Raw genomic sequence first — 15,633 nt, 5'->3', positions numbered from 1 at the left:
ATCTGCATCTTCTTTCTATTTAAAATAATCCTTCCCTCAACCACAGGCTCTGCCCAACTGGAGCTCTCCCACTCCGTGCTTTCACAGCCATGTTTGTGTAAATTGCAGATTTGCTTACTCTCTGATGGATCCCCTCCAAATAGGGAGGCTTAGATTTTCTCTTTCCATCAAAGCATTCTCATACCAGGTACATATGCATGTTCTGTTTCCCATATAAACCACTCTTTTAAAGACCCTGATATAGTACATAAAACTACTCTCTCATTTGTCTATGACGTCCACCAATTGTAAGTGGTATTCCCCTTAGCAAAGACATTCAGTTAATGCTTGTTGCATAAATAGATAGAGCTACAAAGAGTGGGAAAAGAAATGAAAATACTTTGTAAAGCATTAGTAGAAATATTATAAATTATCATTTTAAATTAGTAGAAGGAAAGAGACAACAAAGATTAGATTAGAAGTTAGTCAAATAAAGAATAGAAAAAAGAAAAACCAGTGAAACCTAGAGCTGGGTATTTCTTGAAAAAAATCAAGAAAAAAAATAAATCCTTCACGGTAATATGTAATAAAGTCAGAGGAAAAATTGAATATCTGAAATCCTAAACTGAAGAAATGAAAAAAAAATTAGAATTAAAATTGCCATATTCTGCAGCTGCATCATTACTGGGTATATGTAAAATATGGTAAATTAATTTATCATAAAGATATCTTTACCATGTTGATTGCAGCAGGACTGCTTACAACAACTAAGATACAGAAGTAACCAAGGTTCCTTTCTGGTTAATGGAAAAAGAAAATGTCATGTATATACACAATGGAATATTATTTGTCCACAAAGAAGTCTAAATCCTGAAATTTTAGCAAAATGAATGGAATTGAAGGGAATAAAGTTTATGGAAAAAAAAAAAGACACAGAAAGGCAAACCTTTCAAGTTCTTCCTCATAAGTGGAAGCTTAAAAATATTCAACTGGAAGATATAACATTAAATACTAGAGTCTCAGAGATGTGGGAGAGATAGAAGGACTCTGGATTTAAAGCATGGGGAAAGGCAGCTAAGGTTGACAGATTGCAGCTAATAGTTCTTTTAACTATTTTGCATTTTTGCAAATTTATGATTATCTTGAAATTAAAAGTTTAAAAATATTATGATCTATTGGAGACCATTATATTTCACAACCTAGGAGAAATAGATGAATTTCTAAGAAACATAATGACCCAGAATACAAAAATAAAGAAATATAATCCCAGTACAAACAAATGGCAAATAACGTCATGTTGAAGAAAGAACAAAGAGAACAAAACACAACAAAGAAAATCCCAGTACCAGTTATTCACTGGGAAATATTATCAAGCATTTAGTAAAAATGAACAGTAACTCTCGCAAAACTCATCCTCCCAAAATTGAACAGGTCAAAATATTACTTAATTCATTCTGTGACATCAACATTAACAACATTCTGTAGATCAACATCACAGCCACACTGTAGGAAAAAATTGTAAGCCAAAATCTCTGATGAATATTTAAGCAAAAATACCAAGCAAATACTATCAAATCCATCTTGCCAGTACATTAAAAGGATTATATGACATTACCTAGTGGGATTGATTTGTGGAATACAAGGACTAGCCAACATGTGAAAATCAATCATTGTGATATACCACAATAACAGAATACACACAAAAAAACCTCCTGGCCACCTTAAACCAGAGAGTATATAAGTAAATACAACACAATTTTACTATTCAAATATTTGTTTATTTTTGCTGGAAAAGCAAATCAGATTGATGGAGAGAAGGAGGGAGGGAAAGATCTCCCCTCTGCTAGTTCACTTTCCAAATGCCCGCGATGGCTGGAGCTGAGTTGATCTACAGTCAGGAGCATATTCCAGCTCTACCACACAGGTACAGTGACTGAAGGTTTGGGCCATCCTGCACTGCTTTCTCAAGCCATGAGCAGGGAGCTGGACAGGAATTGGAGCAGCCTGGACACAAAGCAGTACCCACATAGGATCCTGGCACTTGTAAGGTGAGGATTTAACCATTGAGCCATTGTGCCCAGCCCACCATTTTTTATGACTTAAAAATCCTCTCCTTAAACCTACACACTTTGCAATGATTAAGAAGGAGTAGGTCCCGTCTGACTGTATTTCACTATTGTGTTAATGGTGCAATATCTGGAAGCGTGGAGACAATGGTTATGCGCTACTGAAGTCTCTTTTTGCTCAGGTTAACCCTACTTGATGCAGAAAGCAATTCTCACTTCTCTCTGGATGTTACTGCGGTAGCTCACAGCACTGCTGGGAGCTCTCAGTCTCTTCTCCGAGACTGCTGCTGAGGTATTAGCTGCTGCTGTGGGCATCTTGCTAAATGAAATGGTTGCGTGTCAGGGTTCAACTCTTGAGTTCTTAGAAACAAAAAGCAGTGCAGAATTTCCTTTAGGTGGATCATTGTGTGCTTACAGTGTTTTGGTTCAAAGCAATAAAGGCACACGTGAAAATCAGATATTATGTAAAGGACATAAATTTTATGCGTGGAGAAAGAACTTTTAGCTTATGTAAACAAAAAAATACCATCAGGAGAAAGAATAATAAAGTTCAAATTATTCTGCAATGCTAATTAGGATTTAGAATATTCAGTACTGCTTTTGCACATGCTTTTTTATTTTTTCTTCCATTTTTAAAATAAATACTGTATGCACAATTTAAAATTCAGCACAATCTATGATAGCAAAGACACGGGAACAACTCAGATGCCTGCCCAAAAAAGAGTGGATAAAGAAACTGTGGTAATCTATTTCATGGAATACTACCTGGCCATTAAAAGAGTGTAATTCTGTCATTTGCAGCAAATGGTGTCAGCTAGAGACTATTATACTCAGTGCAATATGTCAATCACAAAAGGACAAACACCATATGTTCTCTCTGATATAAGGCAATCTTCATGCAAATTATAAATCAATAGACCTTCCAATACTGTTTTTGCTACATCTCAAGGATTTTGAACATTTTTAAATTTTCATTTCTTCAAGATAGTGTATTTTATTAAATTCTTCAGTGACTCATAAATCATATTAGTAGCATCATTTTCTCCAAGAAGTTGGTTTTTTTTAATTTATTTTCATTTCTTCATTGACACAGTGATCATTCAGTAGCATGTTATTTAACTTCATGATGTTGTAAATTTTTAAAACTTTATTCCTGTTGTTGATTTTGTTTTATTTTCATGTAAGGCAGTGAATATTAATTGTAATCCAGAGGTGAAGATGCAGTGCAGCATGCATCTCTGTTTCCAAATCAAAGATGGACTCCCAATGAAACTGTTCAATATATTTTGACAATAGGTTGCTGGACTGTCTGCCATTGCCTGTACCCACAATATTAGGATACACTTAGGTAGCAGAATAATGGACTTATGACTACTTATGAAGGACTATACTTTTTTAATAATATGGGGATTTCAGTAGTAAGGAGGGAATTTGGGAAGGGTATAAGGGAAAATCAGAGCCTATGGAATTGTGTTATAAAATTAAAAATAAAATAGAAAAATAAATAAGGGAAGCCACATTGCCCATTGAGAGAGGAATGGATAAAGAAACTGGTGCTTATACTCCATGGAATAGTACTCAGCCACTAAAAAGAGCAACTGCTACTGTCTGCGACAAAATGTGCTAACTGGAGACTATTGTACTCAGTGAAATAAGGCATTCCCAAAAGGACAAATACCTTGTATTCTCTCTCGTATAAGGCAGCCTTCATGCAAAATACAGGATGACAGATACATAGGTATACACACACACACACATATTTTCACAGATGAACTGGATCGTGCAAACTGGGAAGTGAATACACATTGCACTATGCATCTCTAGTCCTGAACAGAATGAGAACTTCCAATGAAAGTAGTAAATATACTTTGATAATAGGATGCTAGACTTTTGCCATTGCCCATACCTACAGTGCCATGACCCACTCAAATAACAGAATATTGGACTTGTGACTGTTGTTGAGGGGTTATACTATTGTATAATATGGGGAATAACAGTGGGGACAAAGAAAGGCGAGGGACGAAGGTGAGTGGAGAGAGGAATCCTACACCTATACACTGTGTCATAGAAAATAATAATAATAAGATAAAATAAATAAATACAAATAAATAAAATACAGAGAAGGTAACAACTAACCAGGCAGTGGTTAGTACTCGGCTGAGTGCCTGAGAGTGACCTGTGGAATGTCTTCAGACTTCTCTCTGTTTTCCTGTGTTGAATACTAGACGTATTTAAGGAGTTCATATAAGATATGGATTATGGGAAAACTGTAGCTATTTCAACTTTTTTTGGTACCAAATCAGACAGCTATTTAATTTCTTTTTCCAGGAACTTATTGATGTTTTCTTACACTTACGGTAATTTATATTTCGTTTTGCAGTTTTCATTTTACAAATAAAACAAAGAAACCTTGAATCCTCATTTGAATGGGAAAAAAGGACATCCATCTCCTTGATTTAGAAAGCTCACTCATTGTGTTTTCTTTTATCTCATTAAAGAGCAGATGAATTCATGAGTTTTCAATTCATGAATGTTCTATGATCATGAACAAGGCTATGGCATGTTTGTATTGTAGCAATTGATGTGACGTGTCCTCAGTCACTGTTAAATGTAATTAGTGATATCAAGGCAGCTTTACATTTAACTGACTTCAACTGTAATGCCTGAATAGACTTTATGTATGTTTTCAAAACCTTAAACTGGCATCATCAACTACAGTTCCTTCAATGCTTTGAATGCACAAAGACACAAGTAATTACCCTTAATTAGCACAATATACCATAAAATGAAGCAAAGCTTCTTCATCCCAAAAGAAAGTTCTCTAATCGTAAACATTGCTGTTGGATAAATTGCTACACCTTAGATCACGCGAGGCAAGATAAACAGCAAGTGGAGAACTCCCAGAGCTGCACATTTTAATTGAAGTCTTTTCCTGTGCTGTATTTTACGAATGCAGTTGCAGTAATTTATTGACTTGGGAAAGACAGCACATGGAAAAAAATGTAGGGTGTGGGTTAATTCTCCCTCAAGCCATCTCTAGAGACCAAGCCTCCTTCTCTTTTTGTGCTACTGATGGTTGTCTGCAAGTTAATATTTAAATCTTGCCTCTCTATGTTTAATTAATAGTCTATCTTTAATATTTGAAAATGACATTGAAGTAAAGTTAAAAGCTCCAGGGGTCTTTTGTAATCAAATGTCTTTCTTCCAGGAGCAACATTTATTTTATCTAATGAAATCTAAATCCCTATAGCAACAAAAATATTGTAAGAGTTCTATTAATTTTCCAAGAAAAAAAATTTCCTTTTTTTGTGTAGAATCTCATTAATAGGCATAGCATGTTTGTCTCAGTGTCTCTTAGACTCATAATATGGTTTTTCTTCTTTAGTTTGTTGTGCTAAAACATGTGAAAGGATTTCTGACATTGAACAAAACTCGAAGGTCTAGGTAGACACTGCATAATATATTTTTATATCTTCTTGGATGTTTTTCCTAATACTTATTTGCTTCATACATATATACTCTCCAGGGAAACCAGTTTTGGCATTTGGGGATGCTCTGAGCCAATCTAATCCTCTTGCTTACTTCTCATTCTCATTTAAATTTGGATCTCATCATTATTCTGTCTGTAGCCTTTGTAAGGCTTTTGTGGAGTTACTATTTATTTTATTAATTAAAAAAATCAGATTTTGGACACTTAGCTTTTCATTTATGTTTGATTTGGCATCAGTTTGATCTAATTAATTTCTTATTCTTAGGTTTGCTTGCTTTTTTAATTGCTTAAATTTAAAATTAAAATTAATGGATTTACTTTTCATTTTATTATTTATTAATTAAGATGTTTAAGTTATATAATTTCTCACAAATTCATTTTTTCTGGGTATCATGGCTTATGATGTTAAGCATTCTTTATTTTTATCATTTAATTTACATTAAACATCAGTGTATAAACTAGTAGCTATTAATTATTATTTTGAAAATGTTCTATTTCAGCAGATTTCTGTTATGTCATGTTATGTAAATCTTTCCTAGTCTTCAGTGACAATAAGTAAACATTCTAGTGGACATTACTAATACATGTTCCCTTTCTATTCGCATCATTTCATTCTAAGAAAGATTTAAATGCAGATCTATACTTGCTTGCTTTTAAAATCTACGGCATTTGTACGGAATTCTTTTGCTTTTGTGTATAAAAATCACAACAGCCAATATATAAGGTACCTAGTATGCTGAATCCTCTTTTAATCAAAGTGTTTTCCTGCCCACATGATTTACACAGCACTCTCGGGGCATGGTTAGTTCTCCAGTTAAGGCACAGGGTGTTAAACACGTGCAAGGTAACCTGTTGGTCAGTGTTGGTGAGATCCAAGTTCATGTAGCTGGAGACCCACGGATGTAAGTCTCTGTGAGAATCAAATCCGCACAGCGTAAGAAAACATGAAATGATTGAAATGATGGTACAAAGTCTTTTTCCTTTTTGTTTCAAATTGTAAACTTTTTATGAAGTAGCAACATCAATACTTTCCATGTGGGTTTGTTGTGGATGGCGCATTTGATTCTCTGAATATGCACTAATTTTTCTATAGTCTGAATTTCAGAAACAAATATGAAGGCAGCTTATTCCATTATGTAACACCCAGAAGGGTAACCTCATCAGCTAAACATGCTTAACCCGAAACAACAGCACAGAGACTAACCCAGTGCTTTGTGAGTGAGTCCTGTGTGGCTTTCATTCTCTTTGCATCACTTAATCCTCAGCTCTAACTGCTGACATACTGTGTGTTCTTCCTGTTGCTGACCTGCTTGGCAGCCCAGCTCTTAGGATGAATACAAGTGCCTTAAAGTAATTCACTTTCAAAGGCATATAAATGCACTAAAGCGTTATTTATATTGGAAAAGAAAACCCTGGAAATGATTTTACTTCAGCATCTACTTGAATATTAAATATGAAAGTCAGTCTTCAATAAAATCTGATTGCTTCTCAGTTATTTACAAAGAGTTTTGTGGGATTTTTTTTGGGTAGGGGACAGATTGGTCCTCAAGCATAGATGTGGCTTGGGCCAAGCACTCCTTTCATAAGCAGTGATGCTTTCAACGATTTACTGATTGAGACAGTGTAACCGTTTTTTAGCCTCCTCAAAGTTACTCTTTTGCCCCTGCATGCTTATTGCCAACCCTCCCCAATCGTCTACCATCCTGCTGTGTTTATGAGGTGCATCAATAGCTTCTGTCTAGGACTCCCAGTGGGATTTGGAAGTCTCTGGAAGTAGACTGGAGAGCAGGGAAAGGAAGGACTGTGCTATTCCAATAGCTTCCTTGATGCTGAGCCACATGCCACAACTCTCAGATGTTCCATGGGTGTTTGTTAAAGTAACTGTGATACCATTTGCCCATTCTGTTCTGGGTAATAAATTGTGCTAGCAGCCTTGGGATACTTCGCCTCATTGTTTTTTCTCAACACTTCTGCACTTGTCTGATAAAAGTCCTTACATTAAACTGTTGTTAATCACTAGTTTTATGATGTATACACTCTGCTGATACTCCAAGGGATAAAATAATGATAGTAAGAGTGGCCCTGAATGAGTATAGTGGAAATTTCAAAGTGGGATTTTGAAATTGGATTGCACAAATATATGATGAACATTCACATTTGGATAATTTATTTGCTGGGAAAAATGAAGCAATATTAGTATGAATTCTGTGCTTATATCACCATCTGTCACGGTTACTGGCATGGTATGGGGGTGAGAGAGTGACAGAGGAGTGGGATGTGTTGCTTTTTTTCTGCTGGCAATGGTGGTCACAGTTACAATAGGAACAATTGTTTCTAATTGGCCTGGAAAGAGCGCACAAGTAAGGATGACTGTCTATATCCTACTTGAGAAGACACGCCCATTCTTGGAATTCTGCTTTCAGAAGGGGGAGGCATTTGGCACAGCAATTACAATGACATGTGGGACTCTTGTATTTCGTATTGGAGTACCTAGTTCTGTCTCTGATCTTCCTCCACCTGCCTGCTAATGCAGTGAGTAACAGCAACGATGGCTCCTGCGGTGGCATTGCTGCCACCCGCGTGGGAGACCTAGACTCTTTGCCTGATCAGCCCCAGCTGTTGTGGGCGTTTGGGGAATGAACCAGCATTGGGAAGGTTTCTCTCTTTTTCTGCCTTTGAAATTTCACCATCAAATGCGGTTACCTTCGGGCAGGAGTTTCACAAAAAGACATCAAGTGCTTGAGGGCTAACACCACTTCCACCACCCCTGCAGATTTTGTTATCTCTGTGGGTACCAGATTTGCTCTGGTCTGTAGAGTGTGGTGGGAACAGATGGGTTGAATATTAAAATCTTTACAGGATCTTGCCAGTTAGTGCAAGTCTGGGGAATACTTATGAGGGTGGATGCACTGGTATTATATTAAACAAAATAAAATACAACATTGAAAATGCTAAATTTATTGTCATGAGTACAGTTTCTGATCTGGCGGAGTCCAACAATTTGTGTAGATGGCTCACTGAAGGATGGCAGGAGGAGTCCTAATTCATTTTCTTCTTATTTACATACAAAGTAAATTTAGATATTACTTGACTCTCCTAAGACAACTACCATTGCAGATTTCAACAACATTCATGTTAATGGATAAAGCGAAATCAAGGTTCTGTGTTAATTTTCTTTCTAGAGCACCTTACAGGCTACATTTTTGAAGACATGATTATTGTGATATTCATGTACATTTAAAATATTGTTACTCTTTTGGGAATACAGAAAAAGCTTTTTTTAGTCATTTAAAAATCCATGTACTTGGACGCTTTCATAAACAAAGCAGTCTGAAAGTACTGGATGGCTGGTTAATTAGTGTTAATTCAATCCCCCAGTTCCTTAAGTACATTCATAACTGAATCACTCTAACTTTTCTATTATAGTTGACAAATATTCATCAAAAATAATCCCTACTTCATAAGCTTACAGCTAGTAGGAGACAAAGTCTAGACATCAAAATCAGAATTATGAGAGAATGTAAAAAAGGCCAAATGAGGAACATAGACAAGATACATGTAGTAGTGTGGCAGAAGAGAGGTGCACCTGCAAGAGAGCCGTGCCCTCCTGGGCAACATGGGACTTGGCTTGGCATTGGAGTGAAGGGCAGCAGTGTAATTTTGAGGTTATTTCAATATCTGCTAAGAGTCTACTTCAAAAGTATCACCTCGGTCTTCAGGAGAGTAGAAGTAGTTTGTGACTCAATTGTTTGGAAACCTGGAACATCTAGGTTAACAATTGGAATTGTGTTTTACGGGCAACAAGAAAGGTTGGCATTTCAGAGCTGAACATTAGTGACTGCAAAGACATGTTTTAGAGAGACGACTGTGGTTTGGGTTTGGGATGAATTCGAAGATGACGAATGTGAGGAAGCTAAAGAAGTAGGGCCAGCGTTGTGGGGCCACACTAGACTGATCCTAGAAGTCTTTCTGTGCGGAAGGGGAGCCCCTTAGTGGTGGCACTAAGTGTGGTGTGTTCCTTCTCAGGATAGCATCCTTTTGCACAACCAAGTTTTTTGAGAGTGCAGTTAATTAACTCAAGGTTGACAAGTTGGACCTCTAAGAAATACTAGGACTTGCTCATAACCGCAGGGGAGAATTTCCATCCTGTAGGTGGCTGGTTGTCTGTGAAGAGGAACTGGTCAGAGTGGATTAATTAATTAAAGGAACAATGGAAAGGTTGCAAAAATACAAGGAGACACTTAACCACGGTGGGTTTTGCCTGCTAAATTGGAAAGAGCAAGCTGCTACAAAGCAGAGATCACAGAGTAACTGGAATGGAGGCAGGAGGGCTGGGACTGGATTGGCTTGTCTCATGGTGGCTTTACACTGGAAGCTTATTACGCTAAATTTTGGCTATGTAATAGAGTGTAACACATTTTTAATTGGCAGGCAAACCCCTTTCAAAGTTTGTGCAACTAGTCCTTTTTTAAAGTGTTGGTTTTAGCTATGCTGAGTGTCTGATGTATGAATGTTCAGCATCTTAAAATAGCTGGTTAATATGTAGAGCATATGCTGAAGCACATTGTTAATTTTAGAAAAAAAAAAGAAAAAAAAACTCTCCTTGGAGGTTACAGAGATGAAGCAGAGGCTTAGTCTTAAATGTAATGCTTCAGAGTTGATTTTTCTTTTTCACACTTATCTCTGACATTGTACCAAAGGTAATGTCGCAGACAAAAATGCCATTTATTTAAAACCTTCCATTACCCAGAGGACACAAAACATTGAACTTCATAATTTCATGAACCAAGCTCATACATGCAATTTAATACTATGTGTCAGGTTTCAAGATTAAATTAAAGATATGTGGAATTCAGTTTATTCTTTGGGTAGAAATATACCCTGAACACACCAAGAAATGAAAAGAACAAACCTAAAATAACAATGTTTAACATTTAGGGCAGATATTTTAGATTGTAATTTTCCTTATATTTCTCATAGACATAAAGAGTAGCTCACAATGAGTCATATTTTCAAATTGTTTTTCTGTTTAATTTGTTTTTGAATTTCTTGTTTTAACTTAAAATAGACAAATCAAAGTGCGTGCAACTAAAATACATGATAATTAGCTTTACTTTTTAAAAAATACTTATTTGTTTTTATTGGAAAGTCAGATTTACAGAGAGAAGGAGAGACAGTGAGAAAGATCTTCCATCCGCTGATTCACTCCACAAGAGGCTGCAATGGCCAGAGCTGAGTCAATCTGAAGTCAGGAGTCAGGAGCTTCCTCTGGGTCTCTCATGTGAGTTCAGGGTATTTTACTGCTTTCCCAGGCCACAGGCAGCAGCAGAATGTCTTGGAAAGATTGCAGGTAAGTATGGAAGACAATAAAGTATTGAGAGCGACTGTGGAATATAGAATGGGTTAAGTGTGTTGACTGTGAGCTATGGGCACGTGATGCCCCCAGGAAGCTGGAATGGCTGGATGGCATGATCACTTACTGAAAGGAAGATGACACAGGCTCCCTGCTGGGCTGGACCATGAGACTGCTCACAGGCCTATCTCTCTCAGCTTTAGCTCTTCAGGGTCTGACATGAAGAAGAGGGATAGGTAAAAGCTGTGCCCTGTTGAATCTGGCATTAGAGGCCAGGATGATCCCCTTTGCCAGCTGTTACGTCATCTCATAGTAAACCCCTCGCTTGTGTCCTATCCAATAGTTGGGATGTTGAATTTGCTATAGTTGGTTCCACTTTATTTTATTGTTCTTGGCTTGGTGGCTACAAACACCTGGGTGGATTAGGTGTATATTGTTGCCATTTAAACCCACCTGTCATCTTGTATGACATACACCGAGTTACCTATCAGTCTTGCAACTGGGCTGCATTGGACAGTAACTATAGCAACTGACCAAAATGACTTGGTTAGAAAAATAGAATACAGGCCCAGTGTGGTAATCTAGTGGCTAAAGTCCTCGTCCTGCATGCACCGGGAACCCATATGGGCGTCGGTTCTAATCCCAGCAGTCCTGCTTCCCATCCAGCTCCCTGCTTGAGGCCTGGGAAGGCAGTGGAGGACGGCCCAAAGCCTTGGGACCCTGCACTGGCGTGGGAGACCTGGAGGAGTTTCTGGGCTCCTGGCTTCACATCAGCTCAGCTCTGGCTGTTGCGGCCGCTGGGGGAGTGAATCATCAGATGGAAGATATTCCTCTCTGTTTCTTCTCCTCTCTGTATATGTAACTTTCTAATAAAGCTAAAATAAATCTTAAAAAAGAGAAAAAATAGAATTCTTCTGATTTATTGCGAAAAGCACCTGAACCCTTATGAAGTCTGTAGTCCAGGAATAGCATACCAAAACACAGTCATGCTTGGGATATTCTGTGTCGGCAGTCTGGGCTGGTTTTCTACAAACATTGTATTTGTTATTGCATATTTACTTGTGGCTGTACTTATATTGTTATGGCATTTGTGTGCAGTGTCCCACCCTCCTCTCATGGGAAGTGTCCTGGAAAACAGCAGATGTGTAAAGTGTGAAGCTAGGAGTCCTAAAGAGAGAGAGAGTAAGGAGATACCATCAATGGGCTGCCTGACTATTACAGCAGCTGGCAGACCCAAAAGCTGAAATGTCTGCTGAAGTCAGCTGGCCTCAAAACAGATACAATATGCTATGTAACAGCTTGGCTGCCAGCCACTGCTGCCTGTACAGGATGCTGGAGGACCTAAATGGCGATCTCCTTTTGCGAAGTCACCTGTTGCTGCGAAGACGAAATGACATGACCCTCCAGAAGGCTCACCACTGTCATTTGGCCTGTCTGATTTTGAATCTTTTCCTCCTGGACCTGAACTGCAGCCAGGCTTCGTTATCTGAGCATAATGGAAGAAAGACATGGACTCACAGAGGCTTGAACATTAAGACATGGCTGCTGATGAGTGAACATTTTAATTTTGCCCAGAAAATGCCAAGTAGGGAGCAGAGAGCAAATGGGGAAGTTAGCTCTCTATGTGGAAGATTTCGAAGATTATTCTGAAACTTTCACATGATTTACACATCAGAAGAAGGTTATCAATGTTTTTGATCATTACTGTTTAATGTTCACAGTACGATGAATTGTTTGGAATGGATTCCAGTGAAAAGAGTTGGAGTAGGAGAAAGAGACTGCAGAGTAATAACATTGCTTTTAAATGAGATGGTGGCTGGACTAATAACTTTCTCCCTTATTCACTGCCCCGAATCCCTGACCACATGATCTGTGCCTTTCCCTACTGGCTAATTAATTCTACCTTTGTCGATATCTCTCTGTAAAATGACCTGTAAGTTATGTGCTTAGGACCCTGGTTCCTAAGTTCTTCATTTTCTCCTTCTTGGCTTCTCTGGTGCAAATTAAGCATTTTTCCCAATTTCAACTCGGTGATTTTTTTCTCAGTCATTTGTCCCTCTTCCTTGGACATGCTTTGGACTTTTACGTGGTCCCCTCTTACATCCAAATGCACCTGATTTGAAAGGGTCTCAGCTTGCATTTGTATTCCTTGTTGTTGTCTACCCGCGGGTAAAATCCCCCTGATTTCTGTCCGTACCCACTGTGATACTCCTCCGTTTCTTGGATGTGCATCTGTTTCAGGCAACCTTTGAAACAGCTCCAGGAATATGATTCATGTTTCCTCTATATTCAGTCTCTGAATGACCTAGCTTTTAAAAATAATGTTTTCCTTTTTATTGTTGGCAATTAAGTATGAATATCAATGTAACTCTACTTTGAAAAATATGTCTACTGTTCTATATATATTTATAAACAATATAGCTCTTACTTGAATCATTTTGTTTGCTACTATTGCTATTTCTTTGTGTTTTTTTTTTCTAGCTGTTTTATACTTCTTTATCTGTCAGGCGTCCATGTCTAATGAAGCATCTAGTCCCTAAGTTCCTCTCAAGGTTGATAGGCTTCCTAAGAAAGCAAATTTCCAGTGCTCCACCATCATGGGTTTCCTTCTCTTCTTTCTTTCCATATCTGCTTCTGCTCTTCTCCATCTCCATCTCTGTCTTTTCTTAGTTTCCCCGTCTCTACTCTGCTTTATGCATTTGCAAACTATTTGATCAGAAAGAATTATTCATTTTGTAAAAGAAAGTGACATATTGACCCTTCTATTCTTCACAATTTCATTGAAATAGCTAGTACTATCTTTATTCTGCGTTCGATGGCATACCTTCTGATGCTTGCATGAAAGTCAGTTGGTAGAAGTGATGGAGAAGGTTACTCTAGGACATGGTGGCATGTGTCATTGTCGGGTGAGTATACCACATTTGAGGAAGAAAATAACATAGGTAGATCCAAGCTTTGTGGTCTCATGACAGCAAAAACTGTCACAATTTTGATGCTCTATGTAAGGAAAATTATGCAATTTTTTTGAAGTACAAAACTATACACTAGACTTGGAGAAGCCATGCACAGCCAAGGGTCCTCAAAATGTATTTCCTCACAAAGCATTTTTGAGAATTCAGCTTATCCATTTGGAAGCAGTCATGGGTGATTGCCTAGCTTGTTGAAGTTGGGACCCATTTCAGCTGGAGTTGCCTTTAGGCTCAGTATCTGCATGTCCTGCCAGGGAGTTGGGAACTTAATGCAGGAAACCTGGGCAGATACAGGCAGATGTCTGAGTGCTGCCTCTGACACTGGGCGGACACCCCGCCATCTCCTGTGCCTCTTAGTTCTTTTCTAAATTTTACAATCCTATAGCTAGAAGGAATCCAGTTGTAGAATGTGTAAATGCTAAAGGAATCTCAGCTTATTGTCAATTTGCATATGTTGACATTTTGCATTAAAGATGATCCAATTTTACATAAAAATAGAGAGATTCTATTGAGATGAGGATTCAGAAATGCCAGCATGTTATGCCTGCTGGAACTTTCCTTGCTGTTGATGTCTTGGAGTCCTGCTGATATGTCTCATGCTTTGATTGTCTGTTATCAATTAATGTTGATGTCTTTGGTCTCCTATTTGGGACAGGTTTGGCAGTCAACATATAATTAAATAGATTCTTTTCATATGCAAATGCCAACATGATTACATCAGGTTATTATATTTATTCTGGAAATAAGTGCATAACTTTAAAAGTTAGAGACGTTAGAAGATTTTAAAATCCCTTTTTCTGAGTAAATGCCTTTTCAGTGTTAGTATACCACTTGGTAGTAGTCGATCTTCAGATCTTTTAGTTTATTCTCCCTTGATGAAGTTCGGTGTTATAATGAAAGAGAATGCAAACAAACCTAACTATGCTAATATGGGTCTGAAGACGCACATATGAAACTGTTCATCAGCAAAAGGGAAAACACCATCCTGTGATGTTTGGTGTACCAAAATTAAATCCAAGTTTTGGTTTAAAGCAGAGATTAAAAAGGGTTAGAAAGAAGCAAAACTATTTCGGATGTTAGTTAATCTTGAGCTGTGATTCTCTTCGTCCCTCAGTTGTTTGTGCTTCTGTTTTCTACTGGCAAGAGGGAGCCTCGCTGGCGGCATGATGGACTTGTGGAAATTCCCAAAGGATACCCATTGTCAGACTGGAGGGGAGAGAGTGAGGAGCAGAGCGATCTTGGGGAGTGGGAAGGGAGACTCCCATAAAACAGCAACAAATAAAAGGGAACCCACGTCTGTTGTCATTTCCTGTTAATGTGAACCATGCTGTTTGGAGAATGAACAAAGTCACTAAAACAAATTAAATACACAAATTACTTTTAAAGAAACAACAATGTGTTCATCTCTATTAAGTCAAGTGTTTATTAGTAGACTGTTTAAAAAATAAACAAAAATTAAATGAACTTCTTTTTTATGGTAGTTAATTTTCCACAATGAAAGAAAATGCTTTTCCTTTTATTGACATTACCAATATTTTTAATGTGTGGGTTTCAATTTTTTTATTGGAAAGGCAGATTTACAGAGTAGAAGAGACAGTAAAAAAGATCATCCATTCACTGGTTCACTTCCCAGATGGCTGCAACAGCCGGAGCTGAGCTGATCTGATTCGAAGCCAGGAACTTCTTCCAGGTCTCCCTCACCGGCATAGGGACCTAAGGCTTTGGGTCGTCCTTTACTGCTTTCCCAGGCCACAAGCTGGGAGCTGGGTGGGAAGC

At 37.9% G+C, this 15,633-nt stretch overlaps 1 long non-coding RNA gene across 1 annotated transcript in view; it reads left to right on the top strand.

Moving 5' to 3' along the window:
• Positions 1-15,080, top strand: part of LOC121159723 — a 43,654-nt gene extending 28,574 nt beyond the window's left edge. The window contains exon 3 of the long non-coding RNA XR_005884411.1: positions 14,972-15,080. This is a non-coding gene — a long non-coding RNA (uncharacterized LOC121159723). The remainder of the gene's footprint in view (positions 1-14,971) is intronic.
• The last annotated feature ends 553 nt before the right edge of the window (positions 15,081-15,633 follow it).

The sequence above is a fragment of the Ochotona curzoniae genome, unplaced genomic scaffold (genome assembly GCF_017591425.1).
Source record: "Ochotona curzoniae isolate NIBS_2020 unplaced genomic scaffold, NIBS_Ocur_1.0 contig_43, whole genome shotgun sequence".
NCBI lineage: Eukaryota > Metazoa > Chordata > Mammalia > Lagomorpha > Ochotonidae > Ochotona > Ochotona curzoniae.
This window is presented reverse-complemented; position numbering and strand designations above follow the sequence as displayed.